The sequence below is a fragment of the Balaenoptera borealis genome (genome assembly GCF_965194805.1).
Source record: "Balaenoptera borealis genome assembly, chromosome: 6".
Classification (NCBI taxonomy): Eukaryota; Metazoa; Chordata; class Mammalia; order Artiodactyla; family Balaenopteridae; genus Balaenoptera; species Balaenoptera borealis.
The window spans coordinates 123485538-123507011 of NC_138863.1; the positions used below are offsets into that span (position 1 = coordinate 123485538).

Consider the following 21474-nt stretch of genomic DNA (forward strand, 5'->3'; position numbering starts at 1 on the left):
AATCTTAGTTACTTTAGGATTACTCATAGGTCCCAGCAGTTGGTGGAGATGTTTTCCCTGCCCTCCATCGGTAACTAGTTTGGATGGTGATTTTGATGATTCATACCTAAGCCACCATGACAGTATCAGAAATGATGAGTAACTGCTGGTATTTAGTTGGTAGGCACAAAATTACCTTCTTTTGACAGTTTTGCACAATTAAATACCTGTGTTTCCCTTGGTGCTTTCCAACTAGTAACCAAGACCTTGTTTATATATCTCCTTTAACCTGCCTTGACCAAGATTATTTAAACATCTTTGAGTTTCCATCTCTTCAACTGCACCTGTAAAACAGACTTAGCCTAATTTCATCAGGTGGTTGATTAGAATTCCTTTCTGATGATGTGTTTGAAAATCCTACTGCTTGGTATAGAGCACTGAACTTGCTCAGCTGATGGTCTTCTTCTTCCTCCCATGCAAGTCTTATTACACTGAAGAGATTCCTGTCATTAGAGAAAGATTGGCAGAATAATTAAGGGCTGAGCTGCAAAGTAATTGTAACTTGAGGATCCATTCCCTAAATAGTCTCAAAAAAAGAAGTATTTTTTCAGGACTAGATATTATCTGTAGCATATGCACACACCTGATATTAACTAGCTCCTCTCTGGCTCATGTTTGCCTCTTTTGTTCACTCTTCCACAGTGACCAGCCCTATGTTGTGTCCAAGAGACATGTACAGTGTTTCTGAATGTAATTTTATCCTGGATATTTTTCCTTATCCATTATTAAAAAGAAAGGGGAAAAATTCACAACCAACCTTAGGGTAATGGGTTAATTTTGTAAAGTCAGGAGTAAAATATTGATTTATATAGTAAATAAACAAAAAGAGGCAATCACATTATTGAAATCAAAGGATGAGGAAATCTCTTCATTCTAGGGTGGTCTTTGTCAATTTTACAGAGAAGTCTTTAGATCTGGCTTAAAGAATGGATACACAACTTACAGAGCCTTGGCTGAAACCATATAAAGCCCTATACTTCCACACTTATGAATCAAAAACTTTCACCTGCCAAAATAAAACACTTAACACACATCAATGTCTATTTTATGAATGAACATGTTCTATCACTGCACCTTAATTGTAAATGTGTCATAGATCTGCTTATCAATGTCCCATGCTGAAGAGTGACTTCATCTTGTCTGTCAAAGGTTTGGCTGGTAGGATAATGAAGATGAAATGGTTATGGTATACTATACTCTGTAAACAGTCTATGGTTACTCCTGAGGGGCCTGGAGGTGAACAGGTCCACCCTTCACCAATGAAAATCAATGTAGAACTGTTCAGTGTCTGCATCTCACGAAAATCCCGTAATTGACTTTTAAAGGATAATCTTATTAAACTTTGAATTTCTCTTTCCTACACAGTTCTATTTCACTCTGCCAAATATTTAGTAGACAATATTATTTTTATAATGTGCACATTGAAATCTTGGGGAAAAACTTAAATATCTTATAAAAAGGTAGCAACGAATCAAAATGATGGCATACCCACTCAAAGGTTTGTTATAAACCATTGGAAAAGCTTTAGATAAGGACAACACCACGCAATGAAAAAAAATGCCAATATGAAATGAAAGTAAGGAGTATCAGTTGTTTATGCAAAATGATTAGTTAAGTGTATAAAGAGAACATATCTAAGTTGGTAATAGCAACAGAAAGATTGTTAAAAGATTTTTCCTTCTTCATACTCACTTTTTAGTATTTTCCAACCATGTTTATAAATGTTTGTTAACTTCGAATTGAGAAATGATTGTTTTCATCCAAAATATAAAAATCATGGTTCTGATTTTTAAAGAAAATCTACAATTCATTTTTCTTATGACTTACCCCACCCCACTCTTGAGCTCAAATTTCCTACTTTTATTTTTTACAGTGTTTTCATGTTTGTGTATGTTTGGTTTTGTTTCCTTTTTCTTTTGTTTTTTTGGATCCAATGTTGTTGCTGTTGTTTGTGGTGGGGGTATGTTATTAATAATCACTGACTTTCACAAGCCACCAAATTGCCCTTATAAGCAAACACTCTTAGTTGAGCTTTACTTATGAATTAGATGTTAAAACTTTAATTTTTCCATGCAAAACAACTGTTTGTTCTACCAAATTTCTTCACAAAGAGCAATAATACAAGAATTGAGACCCTGACATGTTGCCCAACCCTCTCCTTTCTCTCTCACTTCTAGATTCATCTAGGTCTTGTTTCTTTTCAAGGCCAAAAGGTATAGAGAGATGAAGAAGACATAATAAGGTTGATAATGTAATGATAGCAGCTAACATTATTTGTGCAATCTCTCTATGCCAGACATTATTCCAAGTACTTTATAGGTGTTATATCATTTATTGCTCTCTTTTAAAATAAAAAGGAAGAAACACTACTCTCTTTTCCTGGGCTTCATACCTGCATGTTTAGCAGCATAAAGATCTTGAGAGACAACTCCACTTATAAGTCTCTGACCTCACTTCTAGAAAGTTCAAGAAGACACTTCACTGTCTTGTTTGTAACTCACTGCTTTATTCTCCTACTATTTCTCATTTCTTCAGCCAATCAATCATTTATTAAATGTATACTATATAGGCACTGAAGGTACAGAAAATAATAATTAAAAAAAGAAAATGGCTGCCCTCATGGCATTTATGTTGTAAGGGAGGAAAAATAAGTGAAATATTTAATATGTCAGAGAGTGCTGATGGCTTTACCCTGAGAAAAATACAGCAGGGAAGTGGGGGGAGAGAATGATGATGTGTGGGATTTTAAATAGAGTAATTTGGACCAGTCATGCTGAGAAAGTGAAGTGTAGCAAAGACCTGAAAGAGGTGAGCGAATGAGCCTGAGCCATATTACCTGGGGGAAGGTCATTATATTCAGTGAAACAGCAAACTCAAATGCCCTGAGGCAAAGCACACCCAGTAGAAGCCGGCTTTTCCTAGTGAAACCTTGAAAGAAGTGATGCTGGATATAGGCAGAGTGGGCCAGACATGAAGGCACAGATGTTTCAGGGCCCAGATTAGAGACACAGAGGCCATCAGAAGGACTTTGGTTTTTATGAGTATTTGGGGGAAACTGTTAGTAGATTTCATCCAGAGAAGTAGCATAGTTTTACATGTGTTTTAAAATAGAGTCTCTATTATGGAGGGAATAGATCACATAGGGGAAGTGACAGAAGCAGGAAGCCCAGTGGTAATCAAGTGAGTGGGTGATTTTAGGAGACTACGGTAATAATCCAATAGAGATATTATGGTGACTTGTTTCAGGAGAGTAGCAGAGAAGTGGTAGGTGCTGGGTATATTTTGAAGGAGGAGTCAAAAGGATTACTGAGAAATCAGATGTGGGGTATGATAGAAAGAAAGGAGTACAGAAAGACTAAGCTTTTTGTCCTGAGCACCTGTAACAATGGATTTGTCGATTATTTAGTGATTTTTATGAATTACCTCTCACTGCTTAAAATATCCCAAAACTTAGTGGTTTAAAACAGTGCACGTTTATTATCTCACAGTTGTTCCTGGGATCACTTACCTGGGTGTGGCTTAGCTGGATCCTCGACTGACTTCAAGGTCTCTGACAGGCTGTAGTCATGGTATCAGACAGATCCATGATCTCAGCACCAAGCTCAAATGGGGAAGGATCTGCTTCTAAGCCATATACGTGGTTGTTCGCAAGATTCAGTTTCTTGCAATTGGATTGGAGATCTCAGTTGCTCTCTGGTTGTTGACTGAAAGCCACTTTACTTCCTTCTAATGTGGATCTCTCCAACATGACAGTCTACTTTATCAAAGCAAGCAATAGAATGAGCGTCAGTTAGTAGACAACATTTTTTTTGTAACCTAATCACAAAGGGATCCTTCTATGCATACTCTCTTAGCTAGAACCAAATTACTCAGTATGAAGAAATTATACATGGCCATAAATACCAGGAGAATATTTGGGGGGAAGGAATATTTAGATGCCTTCTCACTAACAGGATATTTTTTCATAAATCACTTTATTTGTATGTTACTCATAATAACCCTCTGTACTGATCACCATTTCAATTGTTTTAAAGATGAAGAAGATGAGGTCCTGAGACTTAAGTGATTTATCCAGAGTTACAAAACCAGTAAAAGACAGAATTTGGATTCAACTACAAAGCCTAATTCTTTTCCTCTGTAAGGATACCTCATTTTCCAAGTTTGGTTGGCTGACTACCCAAGAAATAACATTTTTTGGATAGTCAGCCCAAGAAATAAGGTAGTCCCAAGAGCCTTAAGGAATACAGACAAGTCATATTTCTCTAAAACTTGACCTGTGGCATCCTTGAGTTTTATTCTTTAAGATATCAGACATTCATAGATCCTTCTTGGACCTGATTAAAGAAGTCAATTCAATTAAATTTAATCAACATTTACTCAGATCTACTTTATGACAGGTCCTGTGCTGGACGTTAAAAATACAAAATGAGTGAGAAAAAAGAAATCCTGTCCATGTGAAGCTCAATATTATAAGAGAGAGTTTAAAGAAAGGGACATTCAGTACCCCCTGACACAGTCCTTTATGAACACTTAATTTCTTCTGAGGTTAATACTAGTTGTCACTGGAAAAAAAGGAAGTCCAGAAAAAAATCTTATCTGTCTAACTATGGATGTTCTCAGCAGAACAGTTCTGCTTAGGTCCTTCCAATATGCCTTCTCCCTCCTGCTTCATCTTAGAAAGCAATTTATATTCTCTCTTCTCTTTTGCACCCAAGCACTTCATGAGAATAGTGAAGAGATCTTAACACTTGATTTCACAAAGATCTTTTAAAGGAAACAGTAAAGACAAGGGTCTAAGAAAATCTCTAGAGAAACCCCCAAATTACAGCTAAGTGTACATGCACTTGGCATTATCTAAACCTCTTCTGATCATAATTGTGGAATAACTGAAGTTGAATGTGTTTGCTGAGGGCTACTTCTCAATTGTAATTCTTCACTTAAATAAAAGAAAGAAAATTAAAGACCAGTTGCATTATTGCTGTAGAAATGCTCTTTAAATTCATGTATATATATATATACACACACACACTGTTTACCATCTGAATTAGCAAAGATAAATATGAAGAAAGAGGAAAGATAAATATAATGATATAAATGATTTAATAGCAGTCCTTAACTGAAAGACTTTTGAAGGTGAGTTGTACCTTTTGATCTAAAAAAGTACTTTCCCAAATGACACATTTCTTTATAAAGATGCTCCTAAGAGAACATAAGAAGTTAAATTAATAATATTTATTGTCATGACATTGAGATGCCAAAATTAATTAGAAAATGTGTTTGATCACAAAAAAACTACCAATTTTCTCCCTGTTCTCCATGATGAATTTAAATATGTACTTGATAAAGGACAGCAAAAAGGGAGAAAAAATTATGCATGACATTTTCTGAGGCTGTTACAAGGACAAGCATAATTAACAGCATATTTATTAAGAAATCCATTATATTTTCTTATTCCTTCTGTATGACCAGTATGATTTTGTGTTTGTAAAACAAAGCCATTGTTAAAGTTATATAATTAAACAAGATAATGCAGTTCTATTTATTAAATGAAACAGGCAAGTTTACTCATCTTTTGATATTCACCTGGATCTAAGTTCCATATGTATAAATCAAAGTCAGTTACTTTGGGCTGGGGAGAGATAGAGGTTGGTGGGAGAAGTGCATGAATATAGATATTCACTAGGAAGTTGACCATGAAGCCATCATCACTGGGGAAATATTTTCTGATCACCTCATCTACTCTGGTAGCTTCCAAGCACAGAACAAAATGTTAATAGTTAGTTCACATAGGTTTGGTGTAGATTATCATGGTGCAGTGGCTGCTGGTAATAGTGTTATTGTTGAAAAAACTAATATGATTCTTTAAAGATGCAGTCAATTCCTCATAGTTATTTATAGAACCATATAACCATAACAGGCCAGGACAAGAGAAGAAGTTCTGACGTTATAGACTAGCACATCCATTTGATTAAAGACCTCAATGTATTAAGAACTTACCCAAAGGCATAAGGTAGTTATTGTCAATGATGTTGGTTATGCATTCAGATATCTTCCTCCTGACTCTGCCAAGTGATGATGTCTTTTTCTTAGCTCATCTTTATGGGAGAGCACACTGTCTTCTCTATTCAACACTATATATGAAATCAATGAATCTTCGTGAACAAGTGGAAATTGAAATAAAAAAAACACTGCAACACCATTTACATTAGCACCCAAGACATGAAATGTTAAGGTATAAATATATCAAGTTATATGCAATATTTATATGAGGAAAACTATAAAACTCAAAGGAAGTATATTAAAGAAGTAAATAAATGAAGTAATGTTCCATGTTCATGTATAGAAATACCAGATATTGTCAGGATGCCAGTTCTTCCTAACTTGGTCTATAAATACTACATGATCTCAGTCAAAAGTTATCTTGTGGATATTGAAAAACTAATGCTAAATGTCATATGGAGAGCAAAAGCCCAAAATAGCCAATGCAATACTGAAAAGAATAACAAAGTTGGAGGACTAACTCTACCCAACATTAAAACTTCCTCTAAAGCTCAGTATCAAGACAATGTGGGTTTGAGAAAAACAAAAACATAACAAACAAACAAACAAACAAAAACAACTCAATGGGACAGAATATAGACCCATAAAAATGTAGTCAATTATCACTGACAAAGAGGAAAAGGTAATACAATGAAGAAACTATAGTTTGTTTCAAGAAATGGTACTGGAACAACTGGATATTGCATGCAATACAAATTAAAAAGGAACCTAGACACAGACTTTATGCACTTTAAAAAAATTAACTGAAAATGAATCACAGACCTAACGTAAAATATGAAACTAAAAAACTACTAGAAGATAACAGAGAAGAAAACCTAGATGACCTTGATTTTGGTGATGAGTTTTTAGATATGACACCAAAGGTGCAATACATGAAAGAAATCTAGATAAGCTGGGTTTCATTAAAATTAAAAATTTCTACCCTGCAGAAGATACTGTCAAGAAAGTGAAAAGACAAGCCACAGACAGGGAGAAAATATTTGCAAAAGACATGTCCAATAAAGGATAATTTTCAAAAATATACAAAGAACATATAAATCTCAACAATAAGAAAACAATCTATTAGCAAACTGAATTCAACAATACATTAAAAGAATTATATATCATAATCAAGGGAGATTTAGTCCAAGGATGCAAGGATAATTCAACATCCACAAATCAATCAATGAGATACATCACAATACCAAAATGAAAGATAAAAACTATATAATCATCTCAATAGATAAAAAAAGAATTACACAATTTAACATCCATTTATGATAAAAAAAAAAAACCTCAACAAAATGAGTATAGAGAGAAGTACCTCAACATAATAAAGGCCATATATGACAAGGCAAGCTAACACCAAACTCAATAGTAAAAAGTTGAAACTTTTCCTCTAAGATGAGGGACAAGAGAAGGGTGCCCACTTTCACCACTTTTATTCAAAATAGTATTAGAAATCCTAGCCAGAGCAATTAAACAATAAAAATAAATAAAAGGCATCCAAATTGGAAAGTAAGAAGTAAAACTGTTACTATATGCAGTTGTCATAATATTATTTCTAGAAAACCCTAAAGAATCCACCAAAAAAAAAAACTGTTAGAGATAATAAATGAATTCAGTACAGTTGCAGAATACAAAATTAGTATACAGAATTCTGCTACATTTCTATACACTAATAACAAACTATTAGGAAGATAAATTAAGAAAGCAATCCTATTTACAACTGCATTAAAAATAATAAAATGCCTAAGAATAAATTTAACCAAGAAGTTGAAAGACTTATACAATGAAAGCTGTAAGATGTTGATGAAAGAAATTGAAAAAGACATAAACAAATGGAAGGATATTCCATGTTCATTGATTGGAAAGTTAAGAGCGTTAAAAAGCCCATACTACCCAAAGCAATCTACAGATTAACTGCAATCTCTGTTAAAATTCCAATGGCATTTTAAACAGGAATAGAGCAAACAATTTAAAAATTTGTATGGAATCACAAAAGACTGCAAATATCTCAAGCAATCTTGAGAAAGAACAAAGCTGGAGGCATCAAACTTTCTGATTTCAAATTATATTACAGAGCATTAGCAATCAAAACAGTATGGCATTGGCATGAAACATACACACAGATCAATGGACCATAATAGAGAGTCCAGAAATAAACCCAAGCATATATGATCAGTTAATTTATGAAAAAGGAAAAGGATGGTCTCCTCAATAAATTATGTTGGGAAACCTGGACTGCCACATGCAAAAGAATAAATCTTGACCACTAACACCATACACAAAACTAACTCAAAATGAATTAAAGGGGCTTCCCTGGTGGCGCAGTGGTTGAGAATCTGCCTGCCAATGCAGGGGACACGGGTTCGAGCCCTGGTCTGGGAAGATCCCACATGCCGCGGAGCAACTGGGCCCGTGAGCCACAACTACTGAGCCTGCGCATCTGGAGCCTGTGCTCCGCAACAAGAGAGGCTGCAATAGTGAGAGGCCTGTGCACCGTGATGAAGAGTGGCCCCCCCTTGCCGCAACTAGAGAAAGCCCTCACACAGAAACGAAGACCCAACACAGCCAAAAATAAAAATAATAAATAAATAATAAATAAAAAATTTTTAAAAAAAGCCAAAAACATAAAAATCTGGAAAAAAAAATGAATTAAAGACATAAGACCTGAAAACCATAAAAATCCTAGAAGAAAACACAGGCAGTAAGCTCTTTGGAATCAGTCTTGGCAAAGATTTTTTTGGATTTGACACCAAAATCAAAGGCAATAAAAACAAGAATAAGCAAGTGGGATTACATCAAACTAAAGAGCTTCTGCACAGCAAAGGTAACCATCAACAAAATAAAAAGACAACCTACCAAATGGGAGAAAATATTTGCAAATCATATACCTGAAAAGGGGTTAATACCCCAAAATATAAAGAACTCATAAAACCCAATTTTAAAAAATCCAGTTAAATAATGGGCAGAGGATTCAAATAGACATGTTTCCAAAGAATACAAACAGATGGCCAACAGGTATATGAAAAGGTGCTCAACATCACTAATCATCAGGGAAATGCAAATCAAAACCTGAGATATCACTTCACACCTGTTAGAATGGCTGTTATTAAAAAGACAAGAAATAACAAGTATTAACAAAGGTGTGGAGAAAAGGAAAACCTCATGCAGTATTTGTGGGAATGTAAATTGATGTTGCCATCCATGTAAAACAGTATGAATGTTTCTCAAAAAATTAAAAATTAGAAGTACCATATGATACAGTAATTCCACTTTCAGGTATTTATACAAATAAAATGAAAACACTAATTTGAAAAGGTATATGTACCCTCACATTAACAGAAGCATTGTTTACAATAGTCAAGATACGGAAACAACCTAAGTGCCCATCAATGGATGGATGAATAAAGAAAATGTGGTGCATATATGCAATGGAATATTATTCAGCCATAAAAAATAATGAAATCTTGCCATTTTTAGTAGCATAGATGGATCGTAAGGACATTATGGTAAGTGAAGTTAGTCAAATCAGACAGAGAACAATAAATACCGTATGGTGTCACGTATATGTGGAACTTAAAAAAAGATAAAAAAGAAGCTTGTAGGTACAGAGACTATATTAACAGATTTTTGGTTGCCAAAGTGTGAAGGAGTGGGCAAAATGGGTAAAGGGGGTTAAAAGTACAAACTGGAAGTTATAAATAAGTCATGGAGATGCAATATATAAAAATAATAACAATACTGTATTGTATATTTAAATATTTCCAAAAGAGTACACCTTAAATATTCTCATTACAAGGAAAAAAATATGACTATGTGCGGTTACGTATGTTAACTAGTCCTATTGTGGTGATAATTTTGCAATATATACATATATCAAATCATTATGTTCTACCCCTAAAACTAATATAATGTCTTATGTCAATTATTTATCAATAAAATAATTATAGTCTGACTTCTAACTGGACTTAAATATTAAAAAATGGGCATACCTATACTCCTAAGTAAGAATAGATTTATTAATTTATTAAACATTCTACCAAAATTTGACAGCAGCTAAATGCCTGACAAATTTTATGTTTCAAACCAATATTTGTCATGGCTATCAGACACAAATCTACATGGGTCCAGAGTAATGCTCTTTATGACTCATTGGGAAGGTTGGCAGGAAAAAGAATATTAGTTTACTTATAGCTTTAGTTAATCTTTTCTTAGCATTTGTTCTATATGCAGGGCATGGTTTCCACAGAGTCTCAAGGTAACCTAAAAAATGCTGTTAACAGCCCATTCATAGAGACTTGAGAAACTATCGTTTAGAAGTCAAGATATATCATGGATATAATGACTCAAGATTATTTTAAATGAGTACACTTTGTCCTAGGTTTATAAAGCTCCAGAAACTCAGTTCCTCAATCAAGGGGAGAGTGGAAAGTGTGACTTTTAATGTCAGTCTTTTCAGTCATGACAAACACATCTTGACATTTTCAAGCTACCTCAGAATTTATGGAATCATGAGTAACATTTCATTTTTGAGGATTCCAAGTTAGTTAGTTTTTAAAATAATAGGGAAATCTGTCATGGCTTTTAGAAGGCACTAGTGAGAATAATATCAAGAGTGTCTTATAAAGAAATGTCTTACAAACACACGAGATATGAATATATAGAGCAAAAGAAAGTCTATGTGCAAATATATGACCTTTGGGCAATTTTACCTTAAGAAAACTGTCGAATCCCTAGCAAAGATGGTGGACAGGGAAGTATTTACAATTGTCCCTATTTTTCTATAGGTGTTACTCCATTATAGATTAATATTTAATGTTATGGATGAGTTATTGGGCAAGGATTACAAGCTAAAAATAGATTTTCAATTATATGCTCCTCATCTCATAAGAAGCAAAGGCAATAAGAATGATATTCTGATTTAAAAAAATAATAAAAAGAAAACAAACAACCTTATTAAAAAATGGGCCAAAGACCTGAACGGATACCACATCAAAAATATAGAGATAGCAAATAAGCATATAAAAACATGGCCCACATCAGATATCATTAGGGAAATGCAGATTAAAACAACATTGCGATACCAATACACACCTATTAGAATGGCCAAAATTCAGAGCACTGAGTTTGCCCCAAATGCTGGCATAAATGTGGAAAAATAGGAATTCTCGTGCATTGCTGGTAAGAATGCAAAATGTTATATCGCCTTTGAAGACACTTCAGTGTTTTCTTACAAAACGAAACACACTTTTACTATAATATCCAGCAATAGCACTCCTTGGTATTTACCCAAAGGAGTTAAAAACTTATGTCCACATAAAAACCTACACACAGATGTTTAGAGCAGCTTTATTCATAATTGCCAATAGTTGGAAGTAACTAAGATGCCCTTTAGTAGGTGAATAATAAACTGTGGTACAAACAGTGAAATATTATTCAGCACCCAAAATAATTGATCTATCATACAATGAAAATACATAGAGGGAATTAAATGCGTATTACTAAGTAAAAGAAACCAACCTGAGAAGGCTTCATATGACATTCTGGAAAAGGCAAAACTATGAAGACAGTAAAAAGATAGGTGGTTGCAAAGGGTAAGAGGAGGAAGGGGTGAATCGGCAGAGCACAGAGGAATTTAGGGCAGTGAAACTACTCTATATGATACTATTATAATGGTGGATACATATCACTATAAATTTGTTAAGCCCATAGAATGTACAACATCAAAAGTGAACCCGAATGTAAACTCTGGATTTGGAGTGATAAGGATGTGTCAACGTAGGCTCATCAATTTTAACAACTGTACCACTCTGATGGGGGATGTTGAAAATGGGGGAGACTATGTATGTGTGAGGGTAGGAAATTTATGGGACTTCTATAAATTTCTGCCCAATTTTGCTGTGAACTTAATACTGCTCAAATAATAGACTATTTTTTTAACAAAAGACATATCTCATAAATACTAAAGCAATAAAGAAGACCACTAGAGACATCATAGATTTTCTTTTGTTCTATTTGTATCTCTTGTGTGTTTATAAGACATTCCTTTATAAGACATCCTTGATAGTATTCTTGCTAATTCCCTTTTATAACCATAAGATATTTAGAGGACTGGTTTAGGAAGTCCAACAGCCTAAAAACATCAACTCCAGAGAGAAAGAGAGAGAAAGTGAGAGAGAGAAAGAGGAAGGAGAGAGAGAGAGAGACAGAGACAGAGAGAATAGAAGATGTGGTGGGAAGAAATTAACAAACAATCCAGAACTTAGGGACATGAGTTTTGGGAATGCAAGAGTTCACTGAATTTCCATCATTATAGTAAAAAATTAAACATAAAAAAATGAAACCTCACATGAAGGCTCATCATAGAAAAATTGTAGACAATTAGCAATAGGGAAAAATGGTAAAAGCATATAGAAAAAAGAATAAAATGCTGTTAAAAATCATGTGTATCAGGGTGGAAATGACTTTCTTAACAGCACTGGAAGGCAGAAGACAATGGACAATGCTTCAACTATTTATTTGAAGAAAACAAATGTGAGCTCAATACCAAACAAAACTTTCAGTAAATTGTGGAGGAATTTTGAGACTACAAGATTTTAAAAATTTACATTCCATGTATATTTTTTCAGGAAGTATGTGAGGTAGGTTTTATAAAAATAGGGAGTACACAAAATAAGAAGATATTGAATCTAGAAATGGATTTCTCATCTCAGAAAAAAAGGTGAAGTTTCATGTCAATGTGTAAAAGAATGTCCTAAGAGTAAAGCTGTGTCACAGGACTAGAGACCAAATAGTTGAGATTGGAATGATTCTTGCAGGCGGGCATCAAGCGTGCCTCCAAGATTTCCCAATGTGTTCAGGAGTGCTCCAAGGAAGCTCTAGTCTTTGCGAGTAAAGTAGCAGTGAACACATAAAAATTAAGTAAATAAGAATAAAGTTATTGATTCCAGGCCATTAAACATTATACAATAATGTCATCAAACTATGTCTTATGACAACTAGATTCACCTGAGACAGACAGATTTTATGCCCAGAATTGCATCATTTCATGTGGTATAGTATTCTAGTAGTCCCCAAAGTTTACCAGTTCAGATTATTAAAAAATAATTAATCTAAATTTTATTGTCACCCTGTCCACAGAATACATAGGAGTGTAGTTAGCAAAAGATTAACCAAGATCATTATGGAGAATATGATCGCAATTTTGTTCAAATTAATTAAGAAGGCCTAAGTATATGTGTAATAGGCCATAACTATGCATCAGAAGAAACAGGACTATAAACAGTAATTTTCTTCCAAATATCTTTTAATGTAATTTCAATTCAAATCTCAACAAGATTTAATCACAGAACTTGATATTGTGATCCTAGAATTCACATGGATGTTCAAAGGGCCAAGAATTGTCAAGACAGTTTGGGAAGGGAAGAGAGGGAACAGAGTCTTAGTTAATGAGATATTAGGACTTCTCTAGAAGCTGTATTTCTTAAGACAATAAGCTGTTCTCAGCAGTGACTGGGAAGAATTTAGAATATATTAGCATTACAGTAGAGAGCTGAGAATCAAACTCACCAATATATGGGGATCTGATATATCACTGTGATACCAGTGTAGATCAAATAGTTGTAGACAGAAATAACTATTCAATAATTGGTGTTTGGAAAGTTGGTTATAAATATGTAAAATATGAATTAAGGTTTCTGTCCCATACTATAATGAACAATCAACTTCAGGTAGATTAAGCAACTTCATATGAAATAATTAGTATTAAACTTTGACTAAAATGTAAAAAAAATAAATATCTGTATTGTAGACATAGTGAAGTATTAATTAAGCAAGACAGAAAAAACATACATCTGAAAAGAAAGGATTCAAGAAATTGATTATTTTCAATTTCAAAACTTCTTTGATACAAACCACAGTATAAAACATCTGAAGATAAGCCACTAACTAAAAAAGCTGTATATAATCAAAACAAATTATGTTTTATAGTATAATATAGTATAATGAACATTAAAATAATGTACACAATAAAATGATTTAGTATTAAATATATTTAAAAGTCCTGTAAATCAATAGGAAGAATATGGAGACCAACGGTTATAAATAATTCATTCACAAAGAGGAAATCTAATCACAACCAATGAAAAATGATTTTCATTAGTTCACCCCTTAGTTTCTATGGCGTGATACTTCTCTTTTGTCATCTAGCCCTCAAAACACAAAACAAAAATCACACGTTTCGCTCTGTAAGGACTGCTATCTATCACAGTGGTACCTAAATGTTCCTGAATTTAGAATCACCTGAAACTTTTGGTAAAAGTCAGTTTCCCTTCATTATTTACAGTGTCAGTGATCCTCTGGTAGGACTCAAATAAGCACTTCAGGCAATTCTTTTTGACTGTTCTTTGATTACTTTGTACCTTATCTTTCTTCTATGGGCATCAAGCCTAGATGGTGGATATTCTATGAAAGCCAGTCAGTTAATTTTCTGGGTCACAAGGCACACTCCTCCTTGATATCAGACAGGCTCACAGAGTTACAGTGATAAAGTCAAAGCATGACACACCTTCAAACACAAACAGGGAAGTGACACCAATGTGTTAGAACCCCGCTCTTTGATCTTGACCAAGAAAGAAAAAAAGGAAATAACCCCAAAATCAATTAATGGGGGCAAGGAGGATGGAGCTGGAAAAGCAGGGCTTGGAAAACATATAATGCTGAAAGCACAGTTGAGGAGGCTACCCTCCTGTATCATTTTGTATTTTTTTTCCCTTTCAAAGGCAATTTGACAGTTCTTTTTTTTTTTTTGCATGCATGTCACAATTCTTTTCCTACTCATCTCTACTCCTTTCTTTATACTATTATTCCGAAAGACAAGACTGTTCATTATCTTTGTAAATTATGGTGATTAGTACTTTATATATTATGTCTAAAGCTGAGGGCTTTCAAGCCTAGTTTATTGTCTCTGTGTAATCTCCTTCATTCCATCAGGATGAGGACTCAGGAATCCACAAAAATCATGCACCCCAGAACTGAGCATAATTGAGGGGTAATGTCATCTGTGGCCAAATCATACAGGCACACACAGACACACACATACAGTGCTCTTTCATGTAATGTGTAAGCTCATTTATATCTTATGTGACAGGAAATAGTTTTCTATCCCTAAGTGAAATAATGCATTTAGTAATTTGAGGGTGGGGGTAGGGAAGTATTATGTTTAATTGGGGTTGTCAGGTATGAGTCCCTTCCCTCAGAAATTAAAATTCTTTTCTGTTTTAAAAGAGATCTGACTTATAGTGCTTCAAACCATTGTCACTTAAATTTCCAATAATGATTTAAATTCTTTTCTTTTAAAATTAGAATTGTCGATGCCTTGACCTTTGAGAAGGGTTTCTTAGAAATAGGGCCTACATTTAAACTTTCTTCTTTAAAATGTGATATTGGATTTTAACTTTGACACCATTCTGAGCACTGTTAACAATATCTGGAAAGTATTTTGAGAGATCAGTGGAAAGTTAAACATTCTAAATTTAACATGAATACACTTCTTTTTGATTTAGAAAATAAAATCAGATTTTTCTAAGTAAAAAAAAAAAAAATGTATCCTATGAGACAGGAAGAATGCTGATCTGTGCAGATGCTTTTTAAAATTACAAGTGTTATGTAGTAGAAGTAGACTTTGCAGCCCTAAAGACAGACGTATGTTCAAGTCCTAGGTTAACCACTCTAGTCTTGGAAAAGACAGTTGAATGCCTCTTCCACAGTTTTTCCATGTGGGCAAGTACATTGTAGAGTGGTTATGAAAACCAGAGATAATGCATGTACATTAACCAGCATGATACTAAAAGGTGGTCCAGAAATAGAAGCTGTTGTTTTCAGGGCATGGAAACTATGTCAGTCCAAAAATCAAAAGAATAGAATATTTGTCCTTATAGTATTATATATATACATATTATATATATGTATATATATATATATATATATCAATACCATATTGACCTAAGATATGGTAGGTAAGTCAGCTCTGGATAATGACATGTAAGATAAATCTTCAGACTGAGGGTGGAAGAGAGTTCTGGGAAATATTTTCATCTCAGAAAAAATGGAGTTTTATGAGGAAAAAGTCTCCTGCCATCTTGTCTTCTTGCCTCAAAAATGCTATTGGTGAGGGAAGATGTTGCCTGGAGCATAGCAACCACATTAGACTTAGAGATGACAAGGTAAAAGGTTGTGGAGGACGGAATTATAAAATAGAGACAATTGTTGCACCAGATTTGAACAGGTCTGTCCTCTCTCTCAAACATTCCATGGTTTCCCATCTCACTCCCTGGAAAAGACAAAGTCTCATGGCCTGCAAGACCCAGGTGAAATGTGCCGGCCCTTCCATCTTACCTCCCAGGCTTCTCACTAGCTTCTTCTGCTCCAGACACACAGCCCATCTTACTGTTCCTCGAATGTGCCAGGCACGCATTTGCATCAGAGCCTTTGCATCTGCTGTTCCCATTGCCTGGAGTACTTTTGCCTCACAGGTGTGCAAGATGCTCCCCCACTTGCTTCAGGCCTCTGCCCCAAGGTCATCTTCTCACACACAATCCTGTCTTTTGGGTCCTCAGCTTCTTTGTCCTCTTGCCTCTTGCCACTCTGCCTGGAAAACAAAAACAAAAATAAACAAACCCTAGATCCTACATTCAGACTTCTTATTTAGATTAGTTGCTATGTTTGGTTCTCAATCTTAATCTACTATATAATTCTGTTGCAGGAGCCTAATCCTTCTACAGCATCAGAGAAGGACTTATACTCACTTTTCCAAGCTCCCCTAACTGGTAGGGCCTGGATGCACATGACCTTGTCTCAGCCGCCAACCAGATGCAGCCACCTGGATCTTGAATCTGGAGTTAGTGTCACAAAGAAGTAGGGAGGAGGGAATTCAGGTCTTCAGTGCCGGCAGCATGGTGTCTGCCCTGTTGTGGGGAAGCAGCGGCTGTAGCATCCCTGGAGGGTCAGGAGCAATGCCTCCCAGGCAGGCTGCCAGGAGAACGGAGGGGATTCTCTGTGGTCCTGGTTACCTTTCCCCTCTACATCGCTCCATGTTTCCCAAGCTTGGTTCTCCAGCTTTCCTGGGGAATCTAAGAGTTCCCATTACCCTTTTAATACATTCAGACTAAGTTGGTTTCGATCACTTGGAACTGAGGATAATAATTGATACATAAATATTCTTGTGCCTAGTCTAGGAAGGTCTAAGGTAGAACTCAGGAACATGGATTCTGGAAAGATTCCCCTGGTGGTTCACATTGTCAACTAAATTTAGAGCTTCCTGGACAGGTGACCTCTCAAGTCTTTTTCACTGTTGAAATTGTTTCAATTTCTGTTTTATGCTTCTTAGATGCAGATGAAATGCCCATTTTCAAGCTTCTTAGGAGCAGAATTAGCTTTTGGTGAAAACTTTCAGTTAGCTAAATTTCCTTTAAGAATCCCTTCACCCCACCTGTCTTCCATCCCATCTTCAACTTTCTTGTACTCAGATGCTCACCTGCTTTCTCCCAGTGCAGAGGGCCCTCCTCCTTGCCCCCCTTCCCTACCCCGGCTCCTTCACCAGAAGCCCTGTTCAGGACAGAAGGGTTTGATAGCAAACATTCCCTCTTTAGTGTGAATGTAAGCCATTTTTTCTCTCTCTTAAAAATATTTATATTTAGCTTTCTATTTCAATGTGGAAAAAATTTTATCCCTAGGAAAATGTGAACACCATAACAACAAAATTAATGGGTTTTATTTATGGATATAAAGTTTTATTCAGGAATTCAGGAGTTGGGAAGAATTTCTCTTATCCTAAACACATGTGAAGTAAGATTTCCTAAGATGGAGAATATAAATTACTCAATTTGAAACAGTTTTTAGGTATTTCAATAGCTAAAATAGATATTTAATAAAATAGATATTTCAAAAGTTTGAGGAAATAAAGAATTAGTTGTTTGTATTAATTCAGATTTTGAACTAAGATAAATGAATAAATATAACAAAGACATTAATTCTGGGTCACACAGGAAAGGGTAAAAATGACCTTTTATTGAATGTATCTAGATTTGACACCAATAAATACAAATCTCCAGAAAAGAGTGTGCTTCCCTTAATCATAGGGTCTCAGACTTGGAAAGGAACTGAAATGTTTCCCAGATTACCCTCGCACTCATTTAGAAGTTTTGTGGTTGTTTTTGTTTGTTTGTTTTTAACAAAGTATCCACCAACTAGTGAATTTTGCCTTTGCGTAGACATTACTACATACTTTGTTTCTTTACACCCTCACAATGATCTTGTGAGGTAAGTAATATACATTAGTCAGATGAAAACCCCGAGGTTCAGAAAGTTTAATCAGTTTATGATTACACAACTTGCTAGTATCAGAGCTGGAATTCAGATTCACACCCTGAAACAAAGTGTTTTCTACTACCTTTTGCAGTTACAATTTAAGAGAGAAATGTCCAGGAGTCACCCCTGGGAATTATGAGTTTCAAGGAATAAGAGATTTGTGAGTAGAGGCCCTTGAACCTTCATATATTTAATGATCTACTCTTCTGATGAGAAATTAAACCTTTTCCTTGATGACCAGGACTGTGACTAGACTATGTGAAGACACTTTGATCCTCTAGAAAGAGCTTTGGAAAACTTTCACGTATATACATATGCATTGCTTCTCACCCGAGATGAGTGTGTAGAAGGCTTTAGGACAGGGCTGCATTTCATTCGTCTCCCAACATATATCCCAGTGTCTGACTCAGAGATACCGCTCAGTAAACATGCATGGAGTCCCTCACATCCAAGGCAGTGTTCCAAGTAAGGAAAATAAAAGGTGTAAAGTGGTGTGTTGATGTCTTCCTGCCCTGTGCTTTTCCAGATCTGAAGGAATTTATGTCAGCACAAATCTTTCATTTACAGAATTCCATCCATGCTGTGTGTTCTGGTTCAGTCTTATGAGATTATGTAGAGTTTTGCAGAACAAGCACTACTTAAATAAAGTTGGGAAAGTAGGTGGGGAATCATCTCCTTCCCTTTTCCTGGAGCAGTAGCTGACAATTCTTGAAAAGTTGAGAGATGCTTGAAACCCAGTATATTGAAGTGAGATACTAGGAACTTATTCTACTTGGAATCCTTCTTGACTTGATGAACAATTAAATTGTATTCTTACTTTGAAACTGCAGAAATCAGAGAGCCCAGTTGCTCTGAGCATACTTCTTTAGAGTATCTTCTCTGACAACATTTTTGTAGGAAAGTAATTTCACTTTACTGTTGGAGAAATTCTGCCTTTGTGTATTAGCAATATGTTTTGTGGGGCATTATCCTTTTGAGGTAGGAGATAGATGGGCCCCAGGCTGAGCAGCTGCAACCAGTCTCCTGCTGACAATTTGAGATAAGATAACAACAGGACTAGAGCCCTGACATTAAAACCACATTTTTCTCATTCTTGTGGTCAAGGGGATTTCCCAACCCACACACGCACAGAGAAGGTCCTCAGCCGTCAAAGGAGGGAGTGGGAGCATGCCAACCTTCCAGAAACGTTTGCATTAGAATCCATCTTGGGTAAAGGATGCATGTGCACACTGGGGAGGGCCCTGAATCAGACAAAATATGTGCATAAGCAAAATGATTGGCCAAGAGGGAACCCAGAAATCTGCCCCCAGATAAGTGATTTAAGCCACCCTTATTGTGCACGACTTACTCCAAGTCTGCCCGTGTGTTATTCCACATGTACTTTGCTTCTAATAAATGCTTTATCTGCTTCACATCTGTCTGTTTGCTGAATTATTTCTTCATAGAAGACAAGGGCTGAGGTCCTGCTTCAAGCCACCTCACCCCTTGCCTCCCCGAGATCACTTTGAAGACAATAAAGGACATTTTGTGAAGATACTAAAGATCACTTATAAAGTGATTTCCGTTGAGAAGTCAGTAGAGAGAACACAAGCTTCAGAGATAGGCAACCCTTTGTTCAAATCTTCTGCTGACATTTACAAGTTAGGTAGTCTTTTCAGGCAGTTTAATCTTTCTGCATCTAATTTTCTGTATCCGTAAAGTTACAATAATGATATTTAACCTCACTGATATGCTAGAAAGATTAAATGTGTTTATGTGCATGTATAGTTGCTATATAATTCCTAAGATGTGCAATGCTTCTTCACCAACATTGCTTCTTCACATTGTTGAGTAAAATAACATCAAATTGTTGATGCTATGTTATGGTTAGATAGAGATAAGGCCACTTGACAGAAGGAGTGCCAATGACCTTGGGAAAGTCATTTAACCTCATAGAAACTTCAGGTTTCTCAGCTGTGAATGACAATAATAGCTTTAGAATTTCATGGTTATTGGGGAAATGAAATCAGAGTGTGTCATTCACCCAGAGACTGAAACACAGAAGCATGTAAGGAAGACCTGATGTGAGCTTGCTAACTGTAGTCAAAGACATCACTGGTGACATTGAGAAACTCACTTTAAATCACATCAAGTCTTTCCAAGAATACATGTATGATCTAATGGAAAAGGTCCTGGTTAGGAAGCTAGATTTCCTTCAGAGTCATTTTGATTCTGTTCCTTAATGATGTTTGTTGTGATCTTCTGCATGCAAAGGCTATAGTCATTCCACTAGCCATATGTTTATGATACTGGAGAGTCGTATCTTGTCTCATCACAGAAAGAATTCAGAGACAAGACAGGGAGATCAAGAAAGAAAAGTGAGGATTTATTCAAGTGATAGTATGCTCTCAAGGGGATAGTGGGCAGACTCAAGTAAGGAGCTGCCCGGAGTTTTCTTGGCAAGCAAGTTATGTGGGGTGTAGAAGTGAAGGGGCAGAGTATTCATTGGGGCGGGAGTGGTTTGGGGGTCGTATTCCTTGATTTTCATCCCAGCTCCACCTTCCCGAGGGGAGGAGGAATTTTTGTCCTTATTTACCCTTGATGGGAAGTGTCATGGCCTCGGTGCATAATGGGAACTTCTGATCTGCAAGGGCCACTTTTTGTAATGCAAGCACATTATACAACAGGTTACACTTGGACACTGGAGATTCCCCCCTTTTCCCACCTTTCTTTGCCTGCCTCCAGGACCCTGATCACCCCAAAACGTGTGGTTTCCTGTCAGTCTGGAGGTTCCTGCTTTTCTTTGTCTGCCCAAGGACCCCTGTTGTTTACAAGATGTGTGGTTTCCTGCCATTTGGCCTGTATCCCCTTTCTCTCCTCATATCTAGATATCTGCCTGCTTTAACATTTATGTGGCATGGCTTAATATAAGTTCAAAACTGGCCAATTGTCTCTCTGGGAAACTTAAGCTGAGCTTACCTCACTAGTGCTACTTCTTTAGTTACATTCTGAGTCAGCTTCTACCATCACATGAAGAAATTAAAT

At 35.7% G+C, this 21474-nt stretch overlaps 1 pseudogene across 1 annotated transcript in view; it reads right to left on the minus strand.

The window, feature by feature from the left end:
* The window catches only part of LOC309630231 (sorting nexin-19 pseudogene), a 40284-nt pseudogene extending 23693 nt beyond the window's left edge, over positions 1–16591 (minus strand). Inside the window, exon 1 of the transcript in view lies at positions 16480–16591. The product of the transcript in view is annotated as a sorting nexin-19 pseudogene (transcript). The remainder of the gene's footprint in view (positions 1–16479) is intronic.
* Between the last annotated feature and the right edge of the window lie 4883 nt (positions 16592–21474).